The sequence below is a fragment of the Myotis myotis genome, unplaced genomic scaffold, assembly GCF_014108235.1.
Source record: "Myotis myotis isolate mMyoMyo1 unplaced genomic scaffold, mMyoMyo1.p scaffold_m19_p_19, whole genome shotgun sequence".
NCBI lineage: Eukaryota > Metazoa > Chordata > Mammalia > Chiroptera > Vespertilionidae > Myotis > Myotis myotis.
In genome coordinates, this window is record NW_023416323.1 from 10,032,167 (window position 1) to 10,059,766 (window position 27,600).

At 41.9% G+C, this 27,600-nt stretch overlaps 1 non-coding gene across 1 annotated transcript; it reads right to left on the reverse strand.

Annotated features, from left to right (window-relative positions):
• Positions 1–19,936: 19,936 nt before the first annotated feature.
• LOC118674930 lies at positions 19,937–20,054 on the reverse strand. The gene has a single exon (XR_004973769.1). It is a non-coding gene; the product is annotated as a small nucleolar RNA SNORA44 (small nucleolar RNA).
• Between the last annotated feature and the right edge of the window lie 7,546 nt (positions 20,055–27,600).

Sequence of the window (27,600 nt, forward strand, 5' to 3'; positions counted from 1 at the left end):
ATATGAGTATTGCTACCCAACTTTTTTTTGGTTTCCATTTGTATGGAATATTTTTTTCCATCCCTCACTTTCAGTCTGTGTGAATATTTTGTTCTAAGTTGGGTCTCTTGTAGACAGCATATATACAGGTGAATTTCTTACCCATTCAGCTACACTATGTGTTTGGTAGGGGGATTTAGTCCATTTACACTTAATATTATTAATGAGAAGTACTTATTTATTGCCATTTTTTTCTTTATACCTTTGTTCCTCTCCAATTTTCTTCTTCTTAAAGCAGTCCATTTCTTACAATGATGACTTGGTGATAATGTACTCCTTTAGTCTTTTTAGTCTAGGAAGCTCTTTATTTTGCCTTCAATTTTAAATGATACTCTTGCTGGATAGAGTGGTCTTAGATTGAGTCCCTTGCTTTTCATGACTTTGTATACCTCATACTACTCCCTTCTGGCCTGAAGTGTTTCTATTGAGAAATCAGCTGGTAGTCTAATGGGAGCTCCCTAGTAGGTAACTTTTTGTCTCTCTCTTGCTGCCTTTAAGATTCTCTCTTTGTCTTTAAGGTTTGCCATTTTAATTGTGATTTGTCTAGGTGTGGGTCTTTTGGGGTTCATCTTGATTGAGACTCTTGTGTTTCCTGAACTTGTGTGACTTTTTCTTTTACCAGATTATGGAAGTTGTCTATCATTATTTCTTCTTTGGGAAGACTCTTTAACATTTTAAATTACACTGGTTTGATGTTGATGAACTCCTTTAGCTTTTTCTTGTCTGGGAAGCTCTTTATCTGTCCAGTGATTCTAAATGATATCTTTGCCGGTTAGAGTAATCTTGATTGTAGTTCCTTGTCTTTCATCTCTTAGAATATTTTTTGTCACTCTCTCGGGCCTGCAGTTTTTGTTGTTTTTTCTTTTCTTTTCTTTTTGAGAAATCAGCTGACAGTCTGTGGGAGCTGCCTTGTAGGTAGCTAACTGCTTTTCTCTTGCTGCTTTTAAGATTTTCTCTTTGTCTTTAACCTTTTGCATTTTAATTATGATATGTCTTGGCATGAGCCTCTTTGTGTTCTTCTTTGGAACTCTGTGATTCCTGTACTTGTGTGTCTGTTTCCTTCATGAAGTTAGGGAAGCTTTCTGTCATTTTTTTTTCAAATAGATTTTCAATTTCTTGAGCTCTCTCTTCTCCTTCTAGCACCCCCATGATGCGAATGTTAGTATGCTTGACATTGTCCCAGAAGCTCCTTACACTATCCCCATTTTTTGGATTTTTCTTTCTTTTTGCTCTTCTGATTGGGTGTTTTTTGCTTCCTTATATTCCAAATTGATGGTTTGATTCTCAGATTCACCTACTCTACTGTTGATTACCTTTAAATTATTCATTATTTAAGTTAGTGCATCCTTCATTTCTGACTGGTTATTTTTTATGCTGTTGTGGTACTCACTAAGTTCCTTGGGCATCCTTATAACCATTGCTTTTAACTCTGAATCTAGTAGATTGCTTGTCTCCATTTTGTTTAGTTATTTTTCTAGAGTTATGTTCTGTTCTTTAATTTGGGACATGTTTCTTGGTCTCCTCATTTTAGCCACCTCCCTGTGTTTGTTTCTATGTATTAGGTTGAGCTGTTACATCTCCTAGGCTTGGTAGCATGACCTAATGTAGTAGGTGTCCTGTAGTGTTCAATGGCACAGCCTCGCTGATCACCCCAGCTGGGCATTCAAGGTGTGGGCTATCCACCCTTCTGTTGTAATTGAGTCTTGATTGCTGTGGGCACATCAATGGGATGCATTTACTTGAGATGATAAGCTGCAAGGACTAGATGTAGCCACTGCCCACTCACCTCCAACCACCTTGGAGGATCAGCTGTGCAGGGGCCCACCACACAGAGCAAGGCTTACTTCAGCAGGGCTCTGAAGTACCCACAGAGTCAACCCTTGAGTGTGTTACTTGTGGAGATGGTTGGGTGGTGATGCTTTGAAGTGGTCTAAAACTGCCACTGGGTGTGCTGGCTCTGGGGCCTCCCAGGAGATGCAGGCCAAGATCAGTCACTGCCATAGGTGCAAAGTGATATGCAGATGTCTGCTTCTTATGCTGGCCTTGGAGGTGCCAGGCCAGGCCAACATGTAAACCAAGGCTGGATGTTGGTAGTGATGGGCCTGGGGCCACTTAGCAAGTGGTATCAGCTTGCTAAAGACTAGATGCTGCTTGTTTGAGAGATTTTATGAAAATCTGAAGCCTGATATTAAAGCCACTGGAGACAGCTTGGGTGGGCTGGAAAGTTGGGTGGGGCAGGACCTCAGGGAACCAATCATCAGATGGAGCAAGCAATGTAAACTAGATTGTTGGAAACTCAGATATGTCACCAGTCTGCTGGCTCTGTGGAGGAAGGGGTCATCAAAGGAACAGTGGCTTCTGCCAGCACTTCTGTCTGGGAGAAAGCTACTCTCCAGCTCTCACCCTGATGCCAAACAATTCAGTTCCTCCCCATATGTCTCTAATGCCTTTCAAACTGCTGTGTCTGTGCTGGAGCTCAGAAGTGAGTCCAAGTAAGTCTTTTTGCAGGCCCTTTATGAGGAACTGCCCCAAGGTGTCCAGTGGGTGGGGCCTCCATAGCCCAGAGGCTGGGTCTGCCTCAAGTCTCACACCTTGAATGTCCCCGTCCTGAGCTGTTCTCCCTGCCCCTGTGGACATGGTCCTGACCAGAATGGTTTGAATAGACTCGTTGGGAGTCATGTCTGTAGCTTGTAGTGGGGTAGTGGGGTGGGCAGTTCCTCTACTTTTAATGTCTCAGCTCTTCAGACTCTCTGGCACCCCCTCACTGCCACCTCAAGCAGGAGGTTCTTAAAATATTAATAAAAATAGCCTGTCCAGTGTTGCTCAGGGTTTGAGCATCAACCTATGAATCAGGAGGTCACAGTTCAATTCCTAGTCAGGGTACATGTCTCAGTTGCAAACTTGATCCCCAGTGTGGGGCATGCAGGAGGCAGCCAATCAATGGTTCTCTCTCATCATCGATGTTTCTATCTCTCCCTCTCCCTTCCTCTCTGAAATAAAAAAATAATAATATTAATAAAAATCATCCCAGCTTGACACTCCAAACTTTCAACACTGCTGGCTCCTGCTGGGTGGGCACTCTACCCAGGCTCCAACAAGGGCTAATGCCTAAGTCCCTTGCACCTCCAGAGCCAGCTGCAGATGTGCAGATTTCCTGTCTAGCATCATTCTCTCTTGCCTTAGGTCACTGCAGGGCAGGGCAGAAGCAACCTTTCTGCACGTGGGGTAAATAGTACTTCTCTTGTGCTCCAGTTGGGCAGGACTGATCTTCCTTCCGAGAACTCACTGTCCAGTCCACATCCTGTTATCCACCAAGAGCTCCCACAGACCTGTAGCTTTTTCACTCTCCATCTGGCCCTAGCTAGAAGCACCCTGGCCCAGGGTAGGCGACATCCTCCTCTCCAACAAACACTAGTTCCCAGCCTTGACTTCTGGTAGTGGGGCCACACAACCTGGACCAGTGCACTGGGTGGCAGTGAGGTTGGGCAGTGGTAGCAGGGTCAGGCATGCTGGGTTGTGATGGCAGGGTCAGGTAGCTGGGCATGCCACGTCACTGGGTCATGGCCACTCCTCCCTCTTACTCTTATAAGAACCCTTTCGTTTATACTGGACTTACTTAGGTAACCTAGAATAATTTCTTCTTCTCAAGATCCTTAACTTAATCACATCTGCAAAATCCCTTTTTCCATGTAAGAATATATTTATAGACTCCAGGGGTTAGAACGTAAATAGTTTGGGGGACCGTTATTTTATAGTGTCTCAGTTGGACTTAGTTGAAATAACAAACTGGTCACTACTAGATCATCTGTTAATATGATTAACACTAATGTTAGATCTAATGAGAAAAATCATGTAATTCTCCTTTTAGATGTTCAAATGCCCAGCTGGCATGGCTCAGTGGTTGAGCATTGACCTATGAACCAGGAGGTCATGGTTCAGATCCTGGTCAGGGCATGGGTATGAGCTCGATCCCCAGTATGGGTCATGCAGGAAATATCTGATCAATGATTTGCTCTCATCGTTGATGTTTCTCTCTCTCTCTCTCTCTCTCTCTCTCTCTCTCTCTCTCTCTCTCTCTCTCTTCCTTTCCCTTTCTCTCTGAAATCCATAAAAACATTTTTTTAAAAGCAAGTGAAAAATTCAAAACCCAATCTTGATTTTTTAAAATTCTTTAAAATATGAATTGATATATACATATATTGCAGTCTAAAAGCCAAGAACTTAAGGAAACACTGGAGGCATTCCTGTTAAAGCAAAAAACAAACAAACACACATACACAGGTCTCACCTTTATTCATACAGAAATTTCATACCTTCATATATAAAAATAATTCATTTCATATTGGAATTAATATTTTTAAAAGCATAAAATTAGCAAAAATTTATGAAGGACACAGTAAAACACTCCTACGTGATAGAAAAATGCATTTAAACAATGGAAAACATATTCTATTCTTGAATAGGAATACTCAACATCATACAAAAATATCAATATTCTTAGATTATTACAAACTTCATGTGATTCCCATAAAAAAACCAGCAGATAGCCTTTCTACAACTAGACATGTTAAAGTTCTTATGTAAAAATAAGCAAGAATAGCATGAAAATATTTTTAGAAGAGCAACAATGTAGGAAATATCATACCAGCTGTTACACTGTATTATGTTATGTTGCATTGTATTACAAATAATATAAACATTGTATATTATGTTATAAATAATAAAAACTTTGTAAGACTGGTGAATAAATATACAGGCATTATGAATAGAACAGAACAGAAAGTTCAGTAAGAGATAGAGCTAACGCCCTGATTGGTTTGGCTCAGTGGATAGAGTGTTGGGCCTGCGGACTGGGGATTCTGGGTTCGATTCCAGTCAGGGGCACATGCCCAGGTTGCAGGGGACAGCCAATCAATGATTCTCATCATTGATGTTTCAATATCGCTTGCCCTCTCCCTTCCTCTCTGAAGTCAATAAAAGAGAGAGAAAGAGAGAGAGAGAGAGAGAGAGAGAGAGAGAGAGAGAGAGATCATTTTTAAAAAATTTAGTGTATCTTAAGGTGGAACTTCAGTAGTACAAAGAGATTTTTAAATACATGAGATAGGTGATGTTAGAGGAATGGTCACCTGCAAGGTGCTCTTAATCTCTCCCCTTGAAGTTTCAGCAATTTGAACAGCTATAATTCAACAAAAGATGTCCTGCTCATCACAAACTAGTCAGAGATACCCATGCATTAAAACATCCAAAGTTGGGCAAGAGAGCCAACCAAGGAGGTGGGAAGAAAGAAGAGCTCAGATGGTACCAGGGATGTAGCCCAAATCTCACTGTGAAGAGAGAAGAAATCAGGTTGCTTCTTGCACTCTCTTCAGCTGGGAGAAGCAGCAAAATACAGTGAGCATTCCTGTGGGAGTTGTCAGTATGTGCTATGGATGAACCCACTGACCTGGGCAAGGACAAAGCACAAAGATGCAGCTCCAATTGTCGAGCAATTTTTCCAGGCCAAAAAACAAAGCCACAGAGCCTGGCCACCTCCCCCACCCCCGTAGAGCTCCCTTCCCCTCATGCTCCCAGAGCTAGCAGTGCACCCCGAAAGAAGGTATAGTAGTGAGTGTCAGGTTGCAGAGCACATTATCTGCAAGCCTGAGAACTGGAATTTAAAAATATTTTTTTCCTGAATGACAGGCACACTCTGTGACTAATCTCATAGTCAAGTGGAGATACAGAGGTGAGGCTGCAAATATTTGCCAGGAACCATTACTGAGAGAACAAAGCAACAAAGGCACCAGCCAGCCTCTGCCAGTTCACACCATCCTCACCCATTAAGGCTGCAATGACAGATGCATCTGGCTACAGGGGACAGAACTGGGATTTCATGGATTTAAACTTTCATCACCCACCACAATCTCAGGGTTGATCCCCTGAGACTGATCACAGAGGAAATGCCTACCTTCCCAGGGAACACAGGATATCTTATACCATCCCAGAGAAATCTGAAAAGCCAAAGTATTGCAAGAGAAATACAAAACTTGTGATTCAGTATCACCTACTGGAAAAGAATAAAAAGACTTCTTATTAATCTACTAGAGAAATATCACTCATACATAGGTAACTAGACAAAGAAGGAATCCATCAAAAACCATGAATAACCAAGGTAACAAGACAGCTCAAGAAGAAAATTTGAAATCTCCAGAAAATGAATTTGAAGACATGAAAATGTGGGATTTAAATTACATAGAATTAAAGATTGCAGTTCTGAAAAAAATTCAATGAGATACAAGAAAACAAAACGGCAGTATAATCTCAGAAATCAAATCAATGAACAAAAAAGTACTTTATAGAAACAATAGAGGTGAAATAACAACAGACCCCACAGAAATACAAATGATTGTTAAAAAATACTATGGACAGCTCTACTCCAACAAACTAGACAACCTGGAGGAAATGGATATATTCCTAGAAAAATACAACCTTGCAAAACTCAATTAGGAAGAATCTAAAAATCTCAATAGGCCAATGACTATGGAAGAAATTGAAGCAGTCATCAAAAAGCTTCCAGCAAACAAAAGCCCAGGACCAGAGGGCTTCACAGGGGAGTTTTACCAAACATTCAAGGAAGAAGTAAAACCTATCCTCCTCAGACAACTACAAAAAATTCAAGAGGAAGGAACACTTCCAAGCTCATTATATGAAGTCAGCATCACCCTAATACCAAAACCAGGTAAAGACAACACAATGAAAGAGAATTACAGGCCAATATCCCTCATGAACATAGATGCCAAAATCCTCAACAAAATCTTAGCAAATCGGATCCAGCAGTACATCAGAAAGATCATACACCATGACCAAGTAGGATTTATCCCAGGAATGCAAGGATGGTACAATATCCGCAAATCAATAAACATGATACATCACATAAACAAATTGAAAGAAAAAAACCACATGGTCATATCAATTGATGCAGAAAAAGCATTTGACAAAATCCAACACCCATTTTTGATAAAAACTCTCAGCAAGGCGGGAGTAGAAGGGTCATACCTCAACATAATAAAAGCCATATATGACAGGCCCACAGCCAACATCATACTCAATGGACAAAAACTAACACCATTTCCCCTAGGAACAGGAACAAGCCAGGGATGCCCACTCTCACCACTCCTGTTCAACATAGTACTGGAAGTATTAGCCATCGCAATTAGGCAAGAAGAAGAAATAAAAGGCATCCAAATTGGAAAAGAGGAAGTAAAACTGTCCTTGTTCGCAGATGACATGATACTATACATACAAAACCCTAAAGACTCCATAAAAAAGCTACTAGACTTAATACATGAATTTGGCAATGTAGCAGGATGCAAAATTAGCCCCAAGAAATCTGAGGCAATTCTATACACCAATAGTGAACTTTCAGAAAGAGAGATTATAAAAACAATCCCATTCACCATCGCTCCAAAAAAATTAAGCTACCTAGGAATAAACTTAACTAAAGAGGTAAAAGACCTCTACTCAGAAAACAACAGGACACTGAAGAAAGAGATAGAGGAAGACATAAACAGACAGAAGAACATACCGTGTTAATGGATTGGTAGAATCAACATCATTAAAATGTCCATACTACCCAAAGCAATCTATAAATTCAACGCACTTCCCATTAAAATACCAACGGCATAATTCACAGATCTAGAACTCTCCAAAAATTCATCTGGAATAAAAAAAGACCCCAAATAGCTGCAGCAATCCTTAGAAAGAACAAAGTAGGTGGGATCTCAATACCAGATATCAGGATGTATTACAAAGCCACTATTCTCAAAACTGCCTGGTACTGGCACAAGAACAGGCATATAGATCAATGGAATAGAATAGAGAGCCCAGAAATCAGCCCGAACCAATATGCTCAATTAATATTTGACAAAGGAGGCAAGAACATACAATGGAGCCAAGATAGTCTCTTCAATAAATGGTGTTGGGAAAATTGGACAGATATATGCAAGAAAATGAAACTAGATCACCAACTTACACCGTACACAAAAATAAACTCAAAATGGATAAAGGACTTAAATGTACGACAGGAAACCATAAAAATTCTAGAAGAATCCAAAGGCAACAAAATCTCAGACATATGCCGAAGCAATTTCTTCACTGATACAGCTCCTAGGGCACTTGAAACTAAAGAGAAAATGAACAAATGGGACTACATCAAAATAAAAAGCTTCTGCACAGCAAAAGAAACCATCAACAAAACAACGAGAAAGCCCACTGCGTGGGAAAACATATTTGCCAATGTCATATCTGATAAGGGCCTAATCTCCAAAATTTATAGGGAACTCATACAACTTAACAAAAGGAAGATAAACAATCCAATCAAAAAATGGGCAAAGGACCTAAATAGACACCTTTCAAAAGAGGACATTCAGAAAGCCAACAGACATATGAAAACATGCTCAAAGTCACTAATCATCCGAGAGATGCAAATCAAAACAACAATGAGGTACCATCTCACACCTGCCAGATTGGCTATCACCAACAAATCAACAAACGACAAGTGCTGGAGAGGATGTGGAGAAAAAGGAACACTCGTGCACTGCTGGTGGGAATGCAGACTGGTGCAGCCACTATGGAAGACAGTGTGGAGTTTCCTCAAAAAACTAAAAATGGAACTCCCATTTGACCCCATGATCCCACTTCTAGGAATATATCCCAAGAAACCAGAAACACCAATGAGTAAGGATATATGCACCCCTATGTTCATAGCAGCACAATTCACCATAGCTAGAATCTGGAAACAGCCTAAGTGCCCATCTGTAGATGAATGGATTAGAAAACTGTGGTACATCTACACGATGGAATACTATGCTGCTGTAAAAAAGAAGGAACTCTTACCATTTGCAACGGCATGGATGGAACTGGAGAGCATTATGCTAAGTGAAATAAGCCAGTCAATGAAGGAAAAATACCACATGATCTCACTCATTCATGGATAATAGAGACCATTATAAACTTTTGAACAATAATAGATACAGAGGCAGAGCAGCCTCAAACAGATTGTCAAACTGCAGCGGGAAGGCCGGGGAGGGGTGGGGGGCAGGATGGAGGGGGGTAAGAGATCAACCAAAGGACTTGTATGCATGCATATAAGCATAACCAATGGACATAAGACACTTGGGGGTAGGGGAGGCCAGGGGATTGTCAAGGGCGGGGAAAAAAAAGGGACACATATGTAATACCCTTTGTAATACTGTAAGCAATAAAAAAAAAAGTACTTTATAAAAGAGATTAAAACTTTAGAAAATAACCAAATAGAAATTCTGAAGATGAAGAACTCAATTAAAAAAAGATAAATAATGAACTAGTGGGCATAGGAAATAGAGCTGACCAGTTGGAGAAAGGAATTAGCAATATTGAAGATAGAAATCTAGAAATGATGCAGATGGAAGAAGAGAGAGACTTGGGCATAAAAAAAGAGAAAGAACTCTACAAGAACTATATGACTTCATCAGAAAGAGTAATCCTATATAATAAAAGGCTAATATGCCAATTGTCCCCTTGGGAGTTTAACCAACCGGGAGTTCAACCTCTCACTATGATGTGCAGAACGAAGGAAAAGGGCAGTGCAGAATGAAGGAAGGCCCGGCTGGCAGCCACAAGGCCCCAATCGGCCCTGATCACCGGCCAGGCCTAGGGACCCTACCCATACACAAATTTCATGCACCGGGCCTCTAGTACAAGAATAATAGGTGTGCCAGAAGAAGAAGACAGGGAGAAGAAAACAGAGAGCCTATTCAAACAAATAGTTGATGAGAACTTTTCAAATGTATGTAAAGAGTTAGATCCTCAAATCCAAGATGCAAAAAGAATACCTAATTATCTCAATCCAAAAAAGGCCTTCTCTGAGGCACATTTTATTAAAACTGTCAAAAATTAATGACAACAAAAGAATTCTCAAGGCAGCCAGGGATAATAAGACAGTAATCTATAAAGGAAATTCTACTAATTATCATTGGATTTTTTAAAATCTTTATTATTGAGAGTATTACATATGTCTACCTTTTCCCCCATTAACCCAATCTAGCCCACCCCCCGACCCGACCCCGGACCTTTACCACCCTATTGTCTGTGCCCATGGGTTAGGTATATATGCATACAAGGTCTTTGATAGATTATCTCCCACCCACCCTCCCATGTCTTTCTCGGGATTCCTCACTCTGTTCCATGCTTCCATGTCTCTGGATCAGTTTATTTTATTAATTAGATTCCACATATGAGTGAGATCATGTGATACTTGTGTTTCTTTGGCTGGCTTATTTCACTTAGCATGATACTCTCCAGGTCCCTCCATGCTGTCTCAAAAGGTAAGAGATTCTTCTCTTTTATTGCTGCATAGTATTCCATGGTATACATGTACCACAACTTTTTTATTCACTTGTCTACTGATCGGCACTTGGGCTGTTTCCAAATCTTAGCTGTAAATTGCTACACTATGAACATAGGGGTGCATACATTCTTTCAGATTGGTGTTTCAGGTTTCTTAGGATATATTCCTAGAAGTGGGATAACTGCATCAAATGGCAGTTCCATATATAATCTTTTGAGGATACTCCATACTGTTTTCTATAATGGCTGCATTGGTCTGCATTCCCACCAGCAATGTACTAGGGTTCCCTTCCTTCCATATCCTTGCCAGCACTTGTCATTTGTTGATGGTAGCCATCCTGACAGGTGTGAGGTGATACCAAATTGGACAGATACATGCAAAAAAAATAAAACTAGACCACCAACTTACACCATACACAAGAATAAACTCAAAAAGGATAATAAAAGACTTAAATGTAAGTTGGGAAACAATAAAAACCCTAGAAGAAACCATAGGCAACAAAATCTCAGACATCTCTCATAGCAATATATTTATGGATACATCTCCTAGGGCAAAGGAAACTTAGGAGAAAATAAACAAATGAACAAATAGGACTACATCAAAATAAAAAGCTTCTGCACAGCAAAAGAAACCATCAGCAAAACAGAAAGGGAGCCCACTACCTGGGACAATATATTTGGCAATGATACATCTGATAAAGGGTGAATATCCACAATATATAAGGAACTCATACAACTTAACAAAAGGAAGACAAACAATCCAATTAAAAATGGGTGAAGTACCCAAGTAGCCATGACTCCAAAGTGAACATATAGATGGCCAAAAGACATATGAAAAAATTCTCAAAGTCACTGATCATCAGAGAGATTCAAAGCATTGGATTTTGTAGCAGAAAACCTACAAACTAGGAAAGATTACAGCCAAATATTCAAATTACTGAAAGAGAGAAATTACCAACCAAGAGTAATAAATACATCCATCAAAGTTATCCTTTAGATATGAAGGAGAAATACTTTCCCAGACATAGAGAAGCTGAGAGAATTTACAACCAGAAGACCTCCATTGCAGGAAAGACTCAAGGGGGTATTCTACCTAAAACAAGAAAATAACACAAAACTATGAATAAGATCACCAATAGGCAAACAGAAACAAAATATTACAACCCTGTTAAAAATCACATAAAGGTTAAAAAGGATAATGACATTTTAAAAAGAGGAAGAAGACAATAGCTACTGCAATTTGAAAATAAACTCACAGCACCAATAAAAAAATCATTTTTTACAATGAAAACATTTAGATAAAGGTCTGAATTTGTTAAGGGTGATGGAGATTAGATGCATTCTGAAGAAAAAAAGGACTACTGTATATATGAAACATTCTCTTACATAAACCTGATGGTAACTACACACACACACACACACACACACACACACACACGCACACACACACAGAAAACAAGCACTTGATGCAAAAAAAGGAGAAACAATAAATTCAGTTTAAAAGGGGGAAAATTATAAAACACCACCAAGCTAAAACAAAAGACAGAAACACAAGGGGAAAGAAACAATGGAGGCACAAAGTTAACAGAAAACCAAAGATAAATTTGCTATATGAAATCCTCATATCCTATCTAATAAAGAGGGAATATGCAAATTGACCATCACTCTGTCACAAATATGGTGGCGCCCATAGCCACCAGATGGTGCCCAGTCCCCTCAGCCCCGCCGGGGGAGCAGCAGGCAGGTGGCGCAGCTAGACCTGCCCCCAGGAGTCCTCCAGTCCTTTCAGTCCCGCCGGCAGCAAGCCGGCAAGCGGGCCCTGCAGAGAGCAGACAGCAGGGCCTGCTTGTGGGTTGCCGTGGCAACTGGGCAAGCAGGCAAGCGGGCCCATAGAGAGCAGACAGCAGGGCCTGCTTACGGGTTGCCATGGCGTTGAGCAGGCAGGCCCTACAGAGAACAGAGAACCGCAGGGAGCGGGCCAAAGCTGTCAGTAGGACATCCCCTGAGGGCTCCCGGATTGGAGAGGGTGCAGGTTGGGCTGAGGGAACCCCCCCCCCACACACACACACACACAAATTTCGTGCACTGGGCCTCTAGTTACTATAGAGTCTAGTATATCAATAATCACCCTAAATGTAAATGGACTGAGCTCACAATTTAAGAGGCACAGAGTAGCTGCTTGGATAAATACCAAGCACAAGGGCGGGAGTGATGGGGTGGGGGTGGGGAGGGGGTCAATTGGAGAAAAGGGAGACATGAAATACTTTAAACAATAAAATAAATTAAATAAAATAAAATACCAAGCACAGAACTTCCAGTCAAGATGGCAGCATAGATAAACATGGCACATAAAAATTACAACTAAACCACAGAACAACCATTATTCAGAACTGCCTGAAATCTGGCTGAATGAAAGTTCTACAACTAGGGAATTTTAAAAATAAGTCACATTGAGACTAGTAGGACTGGTAGAAATGCTGAACGGACTGGTCTGATACCCACGTGTGGCAGGTTTTTTTTTAATTGGGAGGGATAGCTTGACTGCAGAGATCTATGTGAGAAGCAAGGGGTCCCAGCCCCACACCAGACCCCTCAGCCCATAGTTCCAGTACCAGGAAGAAAAGTCCCCATAACTTCAGGCTGTAAAAAATAATGGGAATTGTGTCTGAGTGACACACAAGCTGCTGGAGTCCCAGGTGTTTCTTAAAGTGCTGGTACACAGACTTACTCCTTCTGAGCTCCAGCACTGGGGCAGCACCTTGAAAGGATCCAGGGACATATGTGGAGAAACTAAATAGTCTGCCATCAGGGCAAGAACTGGGGGGAAGCTTTATCCAAGACAAAAGTGCTGGCAGAGGTCATTGTTTCTATGCTGAGACCTCCCCCACCACAAAGCCTACTGGCAAGCACCATATCTGAATTTCTATCAACCTGGCTCACACTATTTGCCTTGCCCTGGTGAATCCTTGAGACCCCAAACTGTCCCATTTTCACCTCCACCCAAGCTGTTTGCAGTGATCTTTCCATATGGATAGCCTGTCCTGCCTCAAGCTTCAGATTTTCCTAAAATCTCTCAAACAAGCAGCAGCTGGCTTCAGCATGCCCCATACCTCTCAATAAGAGGCCTCAAGCACAGCACTAGCAGCAGCCTGCCTTGGTTCACAGCTTAGGCTCTCCTGGGCACCTCCAAGCCCAACTCAAGTAGCAGCCATTTTCAAATCACTGGTGGCCCCAGCTGGCTTTGAACCTCCTAAGAGGCCCCAGAGTCAGTGCACCCATTGGTCAGCTTCAGACCATTCCATATTACAACCCTACCACATCCACTAGCAACACACTCATAGGGCAGCTTCAGAGATCACCAAAGCCCCACTGAAGCAAGCCCTGCTCCATAGGGGCATCTCCTGCATAGCAGCTCTTCCTCAGTAGTCACAATTGGTCTGCACAGCTGATTGGCCTATGGGTAAATCCCTCCCAGTGATGCCAACAGCAAGAAAGGATCAACTGCAACAGAATGGTGCACACAGCCCACACAGGAGGTGCACCTGGAGTGTCCAGCTCAGGTGAAGGGGAGGCTGAGCCACTGGGCCCTATAAGACACCTACTACACAAGGCCACTCTACCAATTCCAGGAGACGTAGCAGCTCTACCTAATACACAGAAACAAACATGGGAAAGCAGCCAAAATGTGGGGACAAAGATGTGTCACAAATGAAAGAACAGAAGCAATCTCCAAAAAAAGAACTAAGTGAAACGAAGACAAGCAAACTACCGGATACAGTGTTCAAAATAGTGGTTATAAGGATGCTCAAGGAACTTAGTGACAACTTCAAGGAACAGTGACAACTTCAAGGAACTTAGTGACAACTTCAAGAAACTTGGAACATCAACCACATAAAAAAATGACCAGCCATGCCTGGCTGGCGTGGCTCAGTGGTTGAATGTTGACCTGTGAACCAGGTCACGGTTCAATTCCCATTCAGGGTACATGCCCAGGTTCCAAGCTCAATCCCCAGTGTGGGGCATTCAGGAGGCATCCAATCAATGATTCTCTCTCATTATTTTTTTTAATTAAATCTTTATTGTTCAGATTATTACATTTGTTCCTCTCCCCCCCCCCACAACTCCCCTTCACCCAGTTCCCACCCCACCTCTGCCCTTCCTCCCCAACCACTGTCCTCATTCATAGGTGCACGATTTTTGTCCAGTCTCTTCCCACATCCCCCACACCCCTTTCCCCCCCAAGAATAATCAGTCCATTCCCTTTCTATGCCCCTGATTCTATTATAATCACCAGTTCATTCTGTTCATCAGATTATTTATTCACTTGATTTTTAGATTCACTTGTTGATAGATGTGTATTTGTTGTTCATAATTTATATCTTTACCTTATGCTTCTTCTTCCTCTTCATAAAGGATACCTTTCAGCATTTCATATAATATTGGTTTGGTGGTGATGAACTCCTTTAGCTTTTTCTTATCTGTGAAGCTCTTTATCTGGCCTTCACTTCTGAATGATAGCTTTGCTGGGTAAAGTAATCTTGGTTGTAGGTTCTTGGTATTCATCACTTTGAATATTTTTTGCTACTCCCTTATGGCCTGCAAAGTTTCTGTTGAGAAATCAGCTGACAGTCGTATGGGTACTCCCTTGTAGGTAATTGACTTTCTTTCTCTTGCTGCTTTTAAGAGTCTCTCATTGTCTTTTGCTCTTGGCATTTTAATTATGATGTGTCTTGGTGTGGTCCTCTTTGGATTCCTTTTGTTTGTGGTTCTCTGCGCTTCCTGGACTTGTAAGTCTATTTCTTTCACCAGGTAGGGGAAGTTTTCTGTCATTATTTCTTCAAATAGGTTTTCAATATCTTGCTCTCTCTCTTCTTCTGGCACCCCTATAATTCGGATGTTGGTACGCTTGAAGTTGTCTGAGAGGCTCCTTACACTATCTTCGTATTTTCGGATTCTTTTTTCATTTTGCTTTTCCGGTTGGGTGTTTTTTGCTTGTTCATATTTCAAAACTTTGACTTGATTCTTGCAATCCTCTGGTCTGCTGTTGGGAGTCTGTATAATATTTTTTATTTCAGTCAGTGTATGCTTAATTTCTGGTTGGTCCTTTATCACAACATCGAGGGTCTCACTAGATTTCTTGAGGATCTCACTACATTTTTCGGCTGTCTCACCAGTCTTTTTGAGGGCCTTACTAAATTTATCGGCGGCTTCTAGACAGTTCTTGAAACACCTTAAAAGTGTGGTTTTGAACTCTATATCCAGCAGTTTGCTTTCCTTCATTTCTGTAATTTGTGTCCTGTTTCTTTGTCTTCACATTTTTTATGTTTTCTTGGTGCACCCCCTTGTGGTCTTTGAGCACAGTCTTGTTGTACTTAAGCCTTGATTGTTGTAGGTAACACTGGGGGGGATTTGACCTCCAGGCCAATTGGCTGTGAGAATCAACTGTGTCTGCAGTGGGAGAAATTCTGTCCTGATCTCTAGGGAGGTGCTAATCTAGCCTCTGCCTGAGGCTATCCAGCAAATGCCTCCGTGCAAGGCTTGGGCAGGGCAGGTCCCAGGGGATCTACAGGGTGGGCGGAGTGAGCAGTTATGGCTACTCTCAGTCCTGCCTTCAGAGGCTCTGCTTCTCAGTGTCCCAGCAACTGCTGCAAGTACCTCGGAGAAAAAGCTGCCCTCGAGTTCCGACCAATGCCAGACAGTCCCGCTTCTCCCGTATGAGTCTGGGTCCCCAGAGACTCGCCTGGAACTGGAGCTCAGAGCCTGAGACTCCCTCCCGATTGAAAAAGACAACCGCACCCTCAGCCGCCAGTCTGCTCCACATGCACCTCTGCACCTTAGTATTTTACTTCCGCACCGCACCTCCCCTGAGTCTCAGTATGCTTTTCTCTTTCCTTCTAGTTGTAGAATTTCCACTCAGCCAGCCTTCCTGTGGTTCGGGGTAATGTCCGTTCCATCTTTTAGTTGTATTTTTGAAGTGGTTGGGCAAGGCAGCAATCTCCGGTGTTTACCTATGCCGCCATCTTGGTTTCTCGAAATCTCCCTCTTTCCTCTCTCATTATTGATGTTTCTATCTCTCTCCCTCTCCCTTCCTCTCTGTAATCAATAATATATATATATATATATATATATATATATATATATATATATATATATATATATATATATTAAAAGGAACAGTCAGGCCCTAGCCAGTTTTGCTTAGTGGTTAAAGCATCAGCCTGAACACTGAAGTGTCTCGGATTCAATTCTGGTCAAGGGCATGTTCTGGTTGCAGGCTCAGTCCTTGGCCTGGTCAGGTTGTGTGCAGGAGGCAACCAATTTATGTGTCTCTCTCACTTCCGCGTTTCTCTCTCTGTCACTCCCCTCCCTTCCATTCTCTCTAAAAAAATTCAATGGAAAAAATACCCTCTGGTAAGGATTTTTTTTAAAGGATCCAATCAGAAATGAAACATACACTAATTGAAATGAAGAATAATTTACAAGGAATCAACAATAGAATAAAGGGTGCTGAAAATCAAATCAGTGATTTGGAATATGAAGAAGCAAAAAACACCCAATTAGAACAGAAAAAGAAAAAGAATCCAAAAATATGAAGATAGTGTAAGGAGCCTCTGGAATAACTTCAAGTGTACCAACATTCACAGAGGTATCACGGTACCTGACTTTAAATACTATAGAGCTATAGTAATCAAAACAGCATGGTATTAGCAGAAGAATAGACACACAAATCAATGGAATAGAAGTGAGACTGCAGATATAAAACTATATGTATATGGAAAATAATTTTTGACAGAAGAGCCAAAAACATATAATAGAGAAATGAAAGCCTCTTTAATAAATGGTGCTGAGAGAATTAGAAAGCCACATGCAACAGAACAAAACTATATTACACTGTGTCCCCATGTACAAAAATTAATTCAAAATGTATCAAAGACCTAAATATAAGATCTGAAACAGTAAAATACATGGAAGAAAACAGGTACTAAACTTACAGACCTTAGTTGTAGAGAACATTTTACGCATTTTACCCCAAAGGCAAGATAGTAAAGGCAAAAAATAAATATATGGGACTATATAAAACTAAAAACCTGCTACACAGCAAAAGAAACCAACAATAATAATAATAAAAAATGGAAACCAACTGAATGGGAGATGATATTTTCAAACAATCTAATCTAATAAAAGAGAAACATGCAAATTGACCATACCTTTGCTATGCCCCAAGCCATGTCCACAAGCCAATCAGAGTGACTATATGCAAATTAACCCAACCAAGATGGCGGCTGGAAGTGACAGAGCTGGAGCATGCAGGAGGCTTGGTTGCCCTGGCAATGGCGGAAGCCAAGCTTCCCTCCTGCCCTGGCCGTCTGTGGCCTCCGCTAAAGGCAACAAAGTTTCAATTATAGAAGATATAAATCCCAGATACCTGCATCCAGCCAGCCTCCACTGGGAGCTTGGGTGGCTGGGGGCCTTGGCCAGCCTGCAAACAGCCATAAACCCCTCACACAGGCTGGCCACACCCTCATGGGGTGAGGGTCCCCACTGGGAGGCTTGGCAGCCTGCAATCAGCCATCAGCCACTCACCCAAGCTGTCCACACCCTCATGGGGTGAGGGTCCCCACCAGGGGCCTTGGCCAGCCTGCAAACAGCCATCAGCCCCTCATGCAGGCTGGCCAGGCACCCCAGCAGGACCCCCCCACACCCTGAAGGGGGTGTGGCCAGCCTGCAAACAACCCTCAGCCCCTCACCCAGGCTGGCTAGGCACCCCAGTGGGAACCCCCATTCTGAAGGGGCTGTGGCCAGCCTGCAAACAGCCCTCAGCTCCTCACCCAGGCTGGCCAGGCACCCCAGCAGGAGCCCCCTCCCTGAAGGGTGTGTGGACAGTCTTAAAACAGCCCTTAGCCCCTCACCCAGGCTGGCCAGGCACCCCAGCAGGAATCCCACCCTGATCCAGGAGACCCTTCATGGCAAACCAGCCAGCCCCCACCCATGCACCAGGCATATAATAAATGGGTAATATGCAAATTGACCCTAACAGCAGAACAACTGGGAATGACTGGTCACTATAACACACACTGACCACCAGGGGGCAGACGCTCAATGCAGGAGCTGCCCCCTGGTTGTCAGTGCACTCCCACAGGGGGAGCTCTGCTCAGCCACAAGACAAGCTGCCAGCTGCCAGCACAGCTGTGATGCAGGAGCCTCTCCTGCCTCCTTAGCAGCACTAAGGATGTCCAACTGCAGCTTAGGCCTGGTCCCCGCTGGCAAGTGGACATCCCCCGAGGGCTCCTGGGCTACAAGAGGTATGTCTGACTGCCAGCTTGGGCCTGATCCCCCAGGGAGCGGGCCTAAACCAGCAGGTGGACATCCCCTGAGGGGTCCCAGACTGCGAGAGGGCACAGGCCGAGCTGAGGGAACCCCCCTCCCCGAGTGCACAAATTTTTGTGCACCAGGCCTCTAGTAGCTTCAATTAAGGGTTAATATCCAAAATATGTAAAGAACTTATACAATTCAACACCGAACAAATAATCCAATTAAAAAATGGACAGAGGGCCTGGCCAGTGTGGTTCAGTAGATTAGATCATCCCACATACTGAAGGGTTGTGGGTTTGATTCCTGGTCCAGGCACATACCTAGGTTGAGCATTCAATTCCCACTGAGAGTGCATACAAGAAAAAACCAATCAATGTTTAGAGAATGTTAGAATGTTCTCTCTCTCTCTTTGTCTCTGTCTCTCTCCTTTCCCTCTCTCTAAAATCAATAAGAATATCCTTGGATAAGGATTTAAAAGAAATTTGAGCAGAGAGCCTGAACAGACACCTCTCCCAAGAAGACATACACACGGCCATCAGATATATGAAAAGATGTTCAACTTCTCTAGCTATTAGGAAATGCAAATCAAAACTACAATGAGATACCATCTCACACCTGTTAGGATGGTTATTATCAAGACAGGTGTTGGAGAGGTTAGTGGGAATATAAACTGGTACAACCACTATGGAAAACTGTATGGTGGTTCCTTAAAAAACTAAAAATAGAGTTACCATATGACCCAGCATTCCCTCTTCTGGGTATCTACCTGAAAAAAACTCAACATTTATTCACAAAAATATATGCAAACCTATGTTCATTACAGCATTATTCACGGTGGCCAAAACATGGAGACAACCAAAGTGTCCTTCAATAAGGATTGGATAAAGAAGATGTGGGGAAAAAACCAAGATGGTGGCATAGGTAAACACCTGAAATTGCTGCCTCACACAACCACTTCAAAAATACAACTAAAAGACAAAACAGACATTATCCAGAACCACAGGAAGGCTGGCTGAGTGGAAATTCTACAACTAGAAGGAAAGAGAAAAGCATTGAGACTCAGAGGAGGTGCGGAAGTAAAGTGCAAAGGTATAGAGGCGCACACTGAAAGGACTGAAAACTGAGGACGCAGTTGTCATTTTTCTTTTTTTCCCCTTTTTTTCTTCTTTTTTTCTTTTCTTTTTCTTTTTTCCCTTATTTTTTTCTTTTCTTTTTTCTGAGATATAGGAAAGGCGAGTGGCAGCTGCAGGTATTATGCTGACCTGAGCTGTCAAAGTCTCTCCAGGTTGCTCTTGCATGCAAGTTGTCTTTTTCAATCGGGAGGGAGACACAAGCTCCCAACGGCCCTGACTCCAGTTCCGGACGAGACTCTGGGGACTCAGACTCATACAGAGAGAAAGTGAACTGTCTGGCAGCAGGCTGAACACAAGGACGGCTTTCTCTCAGAGGTGCTTGCAGAAATTACCGGGACACTGAGACACGGGGCCTCTTAGGGTAGGACTGAGGAGCAGCCATAGCTGTTTGCTCCACTCTGTTGATTCCCTGATACTCCGCCCCACCCAAGGTGTGTGCAGAGGCTTTTGCATATGAATGACCTGGCCCTTTGAAATCTAAAATTACCTAACAAACGGAAGCTGGGTCAAAGAGACCCAGAACATCCAAAAGAAGGCCCAAGGTCCCACAGCAGCTTGCGCTGTTTCACAGCTGGGCCTCATCTGGGCACCTCCAAATCCCAAAAAAAGAAGAGGAATCTGAAGATCTCTCCATAGCCCCTGCTGGGTGGCCTAAGGCAGAGTTAAATTAGCACCTCCTTAGAGATCCAAGTGCCGGTATACCCAGTGGTCAGAGTGGGACCATCCAGATTACAACTCCTCAGATCCATAAGGGAAACTCAGGGGGAAGACTCAGTGAGCACCAAAGCCCCACTGAAGCGAGTCTTGCCGCATAAGGGTAATACTCCAGTACAGAAGTTCTCCCACCATAGACACAGCTGATTCTCACAGCCAATTGGCCTGGAGGTCAAATCCTCCCAGTGATACCAACTACAATCAAGGCTTAATTACAACAAGACTGTGCACACAGCCCACACAAAGGGGTGCACCAAGAGTGTCTACCTCAGGTAATTGGGGAGGCTGAGGCACTGGGTCCTGTAGGACCCGTAGCACAGAAAGCCACTCTATCAACACAGGAAAGCAGCCAAAATGTGGAGACAAAGAAACAGGTCACAATGACAGAAATGGAGGAAAGTAAACTACTGGACATAGAGTTCAAAACCACGGTTATAATAGAAAGCATCAACAGTAGACTATAAGAAGCAGAAGACTGCATCACTGAGCTAGAAGACAAGATAGGAAAAAATACCCAAGCAGAGCAGCTTCTTGGAAAAAAAAATTAAAATGCAGGAGGAGAGACTAAGAGAACTTTGGGACAACATGAAACGAAACAACATCCACATAATTGGGGTGCCAGAAGGAGAGGAAACTGAGCAAGGAATAGAAAACCTGTTTGAAAAAATAATGACAGAAAACTTCCCTGATATAGGGAAGAAAAAACTCACACAAATCCAAAAAGCCCACAGAGTCCCAAACAAAATGAACCCCAAAAGACTGATGCCAAGGCACATTATAATTAAATTGGCAAACACCAACAACAAAGTAAGAATCTTAAAAGTGGCCGAAGAGAGACAGAAAGTTACTTACAAAGGATCCCCCATCAGACTAGCGATGGATTTCTCAACAGAAACACATCAGGCAAGAAGGGAATGGAATGAAACATACAAAGTCATGCAAAGGAAAAATCTGAATCCAAGAATACTGTACCCAGCAAGGCTATCAATCAAAATTGAAGGTGAAATCAAGAGCTTCACAGACAAAAAAAGACTATGGGAGTTTATTACCACCAAACCAGCAATGCAAGAAATGCTAAAGGGTCTGCTGTAAAAGAAGAAAATAGGAAACAAAGAAGGAACACAGGGGTAAAGAATTAAAATGGCAACAAACAAGTATCTATCAATAACTTTAAATGTAAATGGATTAAATGCCCCAATCAAAAGACATGGGGTAACTGAGTGGATAAGAAAACATGACCCATATATCTGCTGTCTACAGGAAACCCACCTCAGAAAAAAAGACGCACACAGACTGATGGTGAAGGGATGGAAAAAGGTTTTTTCAGGCGAATGGAAATGAAAAAAAAGCTGAGGTAGCAATACTTATATCTGACAAATTAGATCCCAAAGTGAAGGACGTAAAAAGAGATAAGGAAGCCCACTTCATAATACTAAAGGGAGCAATGCAACAAGAAGAAATAACTCTGGTAAACATATACGCACCCAATATAGGAGCACCCGAATACATAAGAAAACTTCTGGAGGAGATCAATGGAGAGATTGACAGCAATACAGTCATATTAGGGGACTTTAACACCCCACTATCACCATTGGACAAATCCTCTAAACAAAAAATCAGCAAAGAAACAGCAATCCTAAATGACACACTAGATCAGATGGAATTAATTGACATCTTCAGAACATTTCACCCAAAGCCACAGAATATACATTCTTCTCAAGTGCACATGGGTCATTTTCAAATATAGACCATATATTGGGTCACAGGCAAAGTCTCTTCAAATTCAAGAAGATAGAAATCATGTCAAGCATCTTCTCAGATCACAATGGCATAAAACAGGAAATCCACTACAATAAAAACAATCCAAAAAAATCAAACACATGGAGACTAAATAGCATGCTATTATACAATGACTGGGTTACCAGAGAGATCAAAGAAGAAATAAAAAACATCATGGCAACAAACGACAATGAAGACAACAATCCAAAACCTATGGGACACAGCAAAAGCAGTCTTGAGAGGGAAGTTCATAACTCTACAAGCCTACTGCAAAAAACAAGAAACAATGATACTAAATTACCTAACCCTACAACTCAAACAGTTAGAAAGAGAGCAACAAGAAAAGCCCTGTGTAAGCAGAAGGAAGGAAATAATAAATATCAGAGCAGAGATAAATGACATAGAGACCAAAAAAAAAATAGAAAAGCTCAACAAAACCAAGAGCTCATTCTTTGAAAGGATAAACAAGATTTATGAACCTCTAGACAGGCTCACTAAGAAACAAAGAGAGAGGACCCAAAAAACAAAATCAGAAATGAAAGAGAAGAAATAACAACAGACCCCACAGAAATACAAAGGATTGTTAAAAAATACTATGAACAACTCTACTCCAACAAACTAGACAACCTGGAGGAAATGGACAAATTCCTAGAAAAATACAACCTTGCAAAACTTAATCAGGAAGAATCTAAAAATCTCAATAGGCCAATAACTATGGAAGAAATTGAAGCAGTCATCAAAAAGCTTCCAGGAAACAAAAGCCCGGGACGAGATGGCTTCACAGGGGAGTTCTACCAAACATTCAAGGAAGAACTAAAACCTATCCTCCTCAGACAACTACAAAAAATTCAAGAGGAAAGAACACTTCCATGCTCATCCTATGAAGTCAGCATCACCCTAATACCAAAACCAGGTAAAGACAACACAATGAAAGAGAATTACAGGCCAATATCCCTCATGAACATAGATGCCAAAATCCTCAACAAAATCTTAGCAAATCGGATCCAGCAGTACATCAGAAAGATCATACACCAAAGTAGGATTTATCCCAGGGATGCAAGGATGTTACAATATCCACAAATCAATAAACGTGATACATCACATAAACAAATTGAAAGAAAAAAACCACATAGTCATATCAATTGATGCAGAAAAAGCATTTGACAAAATCCAACATCCATTTTTGATAAAAACTCTCAGCAAGGTGGGAATAGAAGGATCATACCTCAACATAATAAAAGCCTTATATGACAAACCCACAGCCAACATCATACTCAATGGACAAAAACTAACACCATTTCCCCTAGGAACAGGAACAAGCCAGGGATGCCCACTCTCACCACTCCTGTTCAACATAGTATTGGAAGTATTAGCCATTGCAATTAGACAAGAAGAAGAAATAAAAGGCATCCAAATTGGAAAAGAAGAAGTAAAACTGTCCTTGTTCGCAGATGACATGATATTATATATAAAAAACCCTAAAGACTCCATAAAAAAACTATTAGACTTAATAAATGAATTTGGCAATGTAGCAGGATACAAAATTAATGCCAAGAAATCTATGGAATTTCTATACACCAATAGTGAACTTACAGAAAGAGAGACTAAAAAAACAATCCCATTTACCATCACTCCAAAAAAATTAAGCTACCTAGGAATAAACTTAACTAAAGAGGTAAAAGACCTCTACTCAGAAAACTACAGGACATTGAAAAAAGAGATAGAGGAAGACATAAACAGACAGAAGAACATATCATGTTCTTGGATCGGTAGAATCAACATCATTAAAATGTCCATACTACCCAAAGCAATCTATAAATTAGTGCACTTCCTTTTAAAATACCATCGGCATATTTCACAGACCTAGAACGAACTCTCCAAAAATTCATCTGGAATAAAAAAAGACCCCGAATAGCTGCAGCAATCCTTAGAAAGAACAAAGTAGGTGGGATCTCAATACCAGATATCAAGCTGTATTACAAAGCCACTGTTCTCAAAACTGCCTGGTACTGGCACAAGAACAGACATATAGATCAATGGAATAGAATAGAGAGCCCAGAAATCGACCCGAACCAATATGCTCAAGTAATATTTGACAGAGGAGGCACGAACATACAATGGAGTCAAGATAGTCTCTTCAATAAATGGTGTTGGGAAAATTGGACAGATACATGCAAGAAAATGAAACTAGACCACCATCTTACACCATACACAAAAGTAAACTCAAAATGGATAAAGGACTTAAATGTACGACAGGAAACCATAAAAATACTAGAAGAATCCAAAGGCAACAAAATCTCAGACATATGCCGAAGCAATTTCTTCACCAATACAGCTCCTAGGGCATTGGAAACTAAAGAGAAAATAAACAAATGGGACTACATCAAAATAAAAAGCTTCTGCACAGCAAAAGAAACCATCAACAAAACAACAAGAAAGCCCACTGCATGGGAGAACATATTTGCCAATTTTATCACCAATAAGGGCTTAATCTCCAACATTTATAGGGAACTCTTACAACTTAACAAAAGGAAGATAAACAACCCAATCAAAAAATGGGCAAAGGACCTAAATAGACACTTTTCAAAAGAGGACATTCAGAAAGCCAAGAGACATATGAAAACACGCTCAAAGTCACTAATCATCCGAGAAATGCAAATCAAAACAACAATGAGGTACCATCTCACACCTGTCAGAATGGCTGTCATCAATAAATCAACAAACGACAAGTGCTGGAGAGGATGTGGAGAAAAAGGAACACTCGTGCACTGCTGGTGGGAATGCAGACTGGTGCAGCCACTGTGGAAGACAGTATGGTGTTTCCTCAAAAAACTAAAAATGGAACTCCCATTTGACCCCGTGATCCCACTTCTAGGAATATATCCCAAGAAACCAGAAACACCAATCAGAAAGGATATATGCACCCCTATGTTCATGGCAGCGCAATTCACCATAGCTAAGATCTGGAAACAGCCTAAGTGCCCATCAGTAGATGAATGGATTAGAAAACTGTAGTACATCTACACACTGAAATACTATGATGCTGTAAAAAAGAAGGAACTCTTACCATTTGCAACGGCATGGATGGTACTGGAGAGCATTATGCTAAATGAAATAAACCAGTCAATGAAGGAAAAATACCACATGATCTCACTCATTCATGGATAATAAAGACCATTATAAACATATGAACAAAAATAGATACAGAGGCAGAGCAGCCTCGAACAGACTGTCAAACTGCAGCGGGAAGGCCGGGGAGGGTTGGGGGGCAGGAAGGGAGGGCGGTAAGAGTCCAACCGAAGGACTTGTATGCATGCATATAAGCATAACCAATGGACATTAGACACTGGGGGGTAGGGGAGGCCAGGGGCTTGCCAAGGGTGGGAAAAAAAAGGAGATATATGTAATACTCTGTGTAACACTTTAAGCAATAAAACAATTTTAAAAAATGAGAAACTGCCATTCTCTGGAGCACTATTCCTATCTGTTGAGATACTGCTTCCCAGGATTGTTGATAGTTTGGCTCAACTAAATTCCCAAAAATTCTTTACAGGTTTCAATGTTTTTACATCAACACCGAAAAGAAGGGTTTTTACTAAAGCTTTTTAGTGATGGTTATATATGCCTATACATAGTTTTCAAAGCCTTTGGTGACTTAAAAACTTGAAGCATTGCTGGATTAAATAATAAAAGTTACTGAACATTTAAGTGTTTTAAAATAACATAAAATAATAAAACATTAATTGTTAGATAACTTTTAAGTTCACCTGCTTTTTAGCTTTTTATTACAGAAAGTCTATAAAATGGATTTGGAACTTTTGATGTAATGTCTTGTGCTTTATTTAAGGTGTAATTTCTTGAAAGTAAAAGTATGTTTAAAATCCTATATAATATAAGGTTAATGTGCAAATAGACCAAACGACAGAACAACTGAACAACCAGTTGCTATGACATGCACTGACCATCAGGGGGTGCACACGGAACAAGGCGAGCGTTGACAGCAGGTGGTATGGGGGGTGCCAGAACAAGCCGGGGTGCCAGTTGCTGTCATCGGGGCAAACCTCCGGTGGTTACTGAAAATTCTTTGCTCCCACGAGCCACAGTCCCGCCTGGCACTCGCACCTGCTGCTGGCGCCGTTCCTGCTCACACCTGCTACCAGTGCCCAGTGCTGGCCCCCATCACTCGGCTCCGTCAGTGAGTGTGAGCGGCGGCTACCAGCCCTGATCACCCCTCAGGGCTTCTCCACCTTCCCCTGCTCCTGAGGGTTGATTGGGGCAACAGCCGCTGCTCGCATCCACAACTGGCGCCCGGCCCCACTCGCTCCACTCCCTCAGCAGTGCGAGCGGGGCCTGAGCTGTCAGCACGTGGGGGCAGCAGCGGCAGGAATGGTGCTGCTGGCACACAGGGGACCAGGAGCTGCGGTGGGAGGGGCTGGGCTGGGGCACAAAGGATGGGCCAAGATCTGCCCCTATGCCCACTGCAGCCTCACGGCCCACAGTTCCTTTCAAGGTGCACAAATTTGTGCACTGTGCCCCTAGTATGTTCATAATCATTCATCTAAAATTCTAGTTATTTACTTTTTGGTTAACATTGAAAATTGACGTTTCTAAGAATTAAAAATTCAAATTAAATGGAAAAAGATATTGTATAGTTATTATAATAGAAGGCAAAAAGTATAAAAACACATTTTTGCAGGACAAGGATTGAAATTTAGTTATTCTAATGATGGTTATTTCTAAATGGGTAAAGGGTTGTGCAAATTGTAGAAAGATTTGTAAGAGGTTGTAAAGGTTGCAAAAGTTTGTAAATGTTTTAAGTTTGTAAAAAAAAACAGTCAGGCTCCAGTCCCCTTCCTCCACCTAATTTCTCCCTAGTGGACCCAGAGTTGCTTTCATTACACTTTCTCTTGTTCTTTGTCAATGTGGGGGAAATCTACCTGTCCAGCTGAGGAGTAAGTCCTTTATCAAAACGCAGCAATGCTGAGATAAAAATAAATAAATAAAACTGCCCTCTGGATACTGAGTCACCTGCCCACACAACCATCCCGAGGTGACACTGGGCGACCCAACCGGGTCCAGTGAGTCACGACCTGATCACCCCTGACATCCGAAGAACCCCTTCTCTCATAGTATTTCTAACAACCCACTCTTGTGTTACATCTTAGGTCCCCAGGGTGTCTAACTTTTCAGTGAGCTAAAGCACCCCGCCAAGGCTCTCTTTTTTGCTTAAGCCCTTAAATTGGAGCCTAGACTTTCT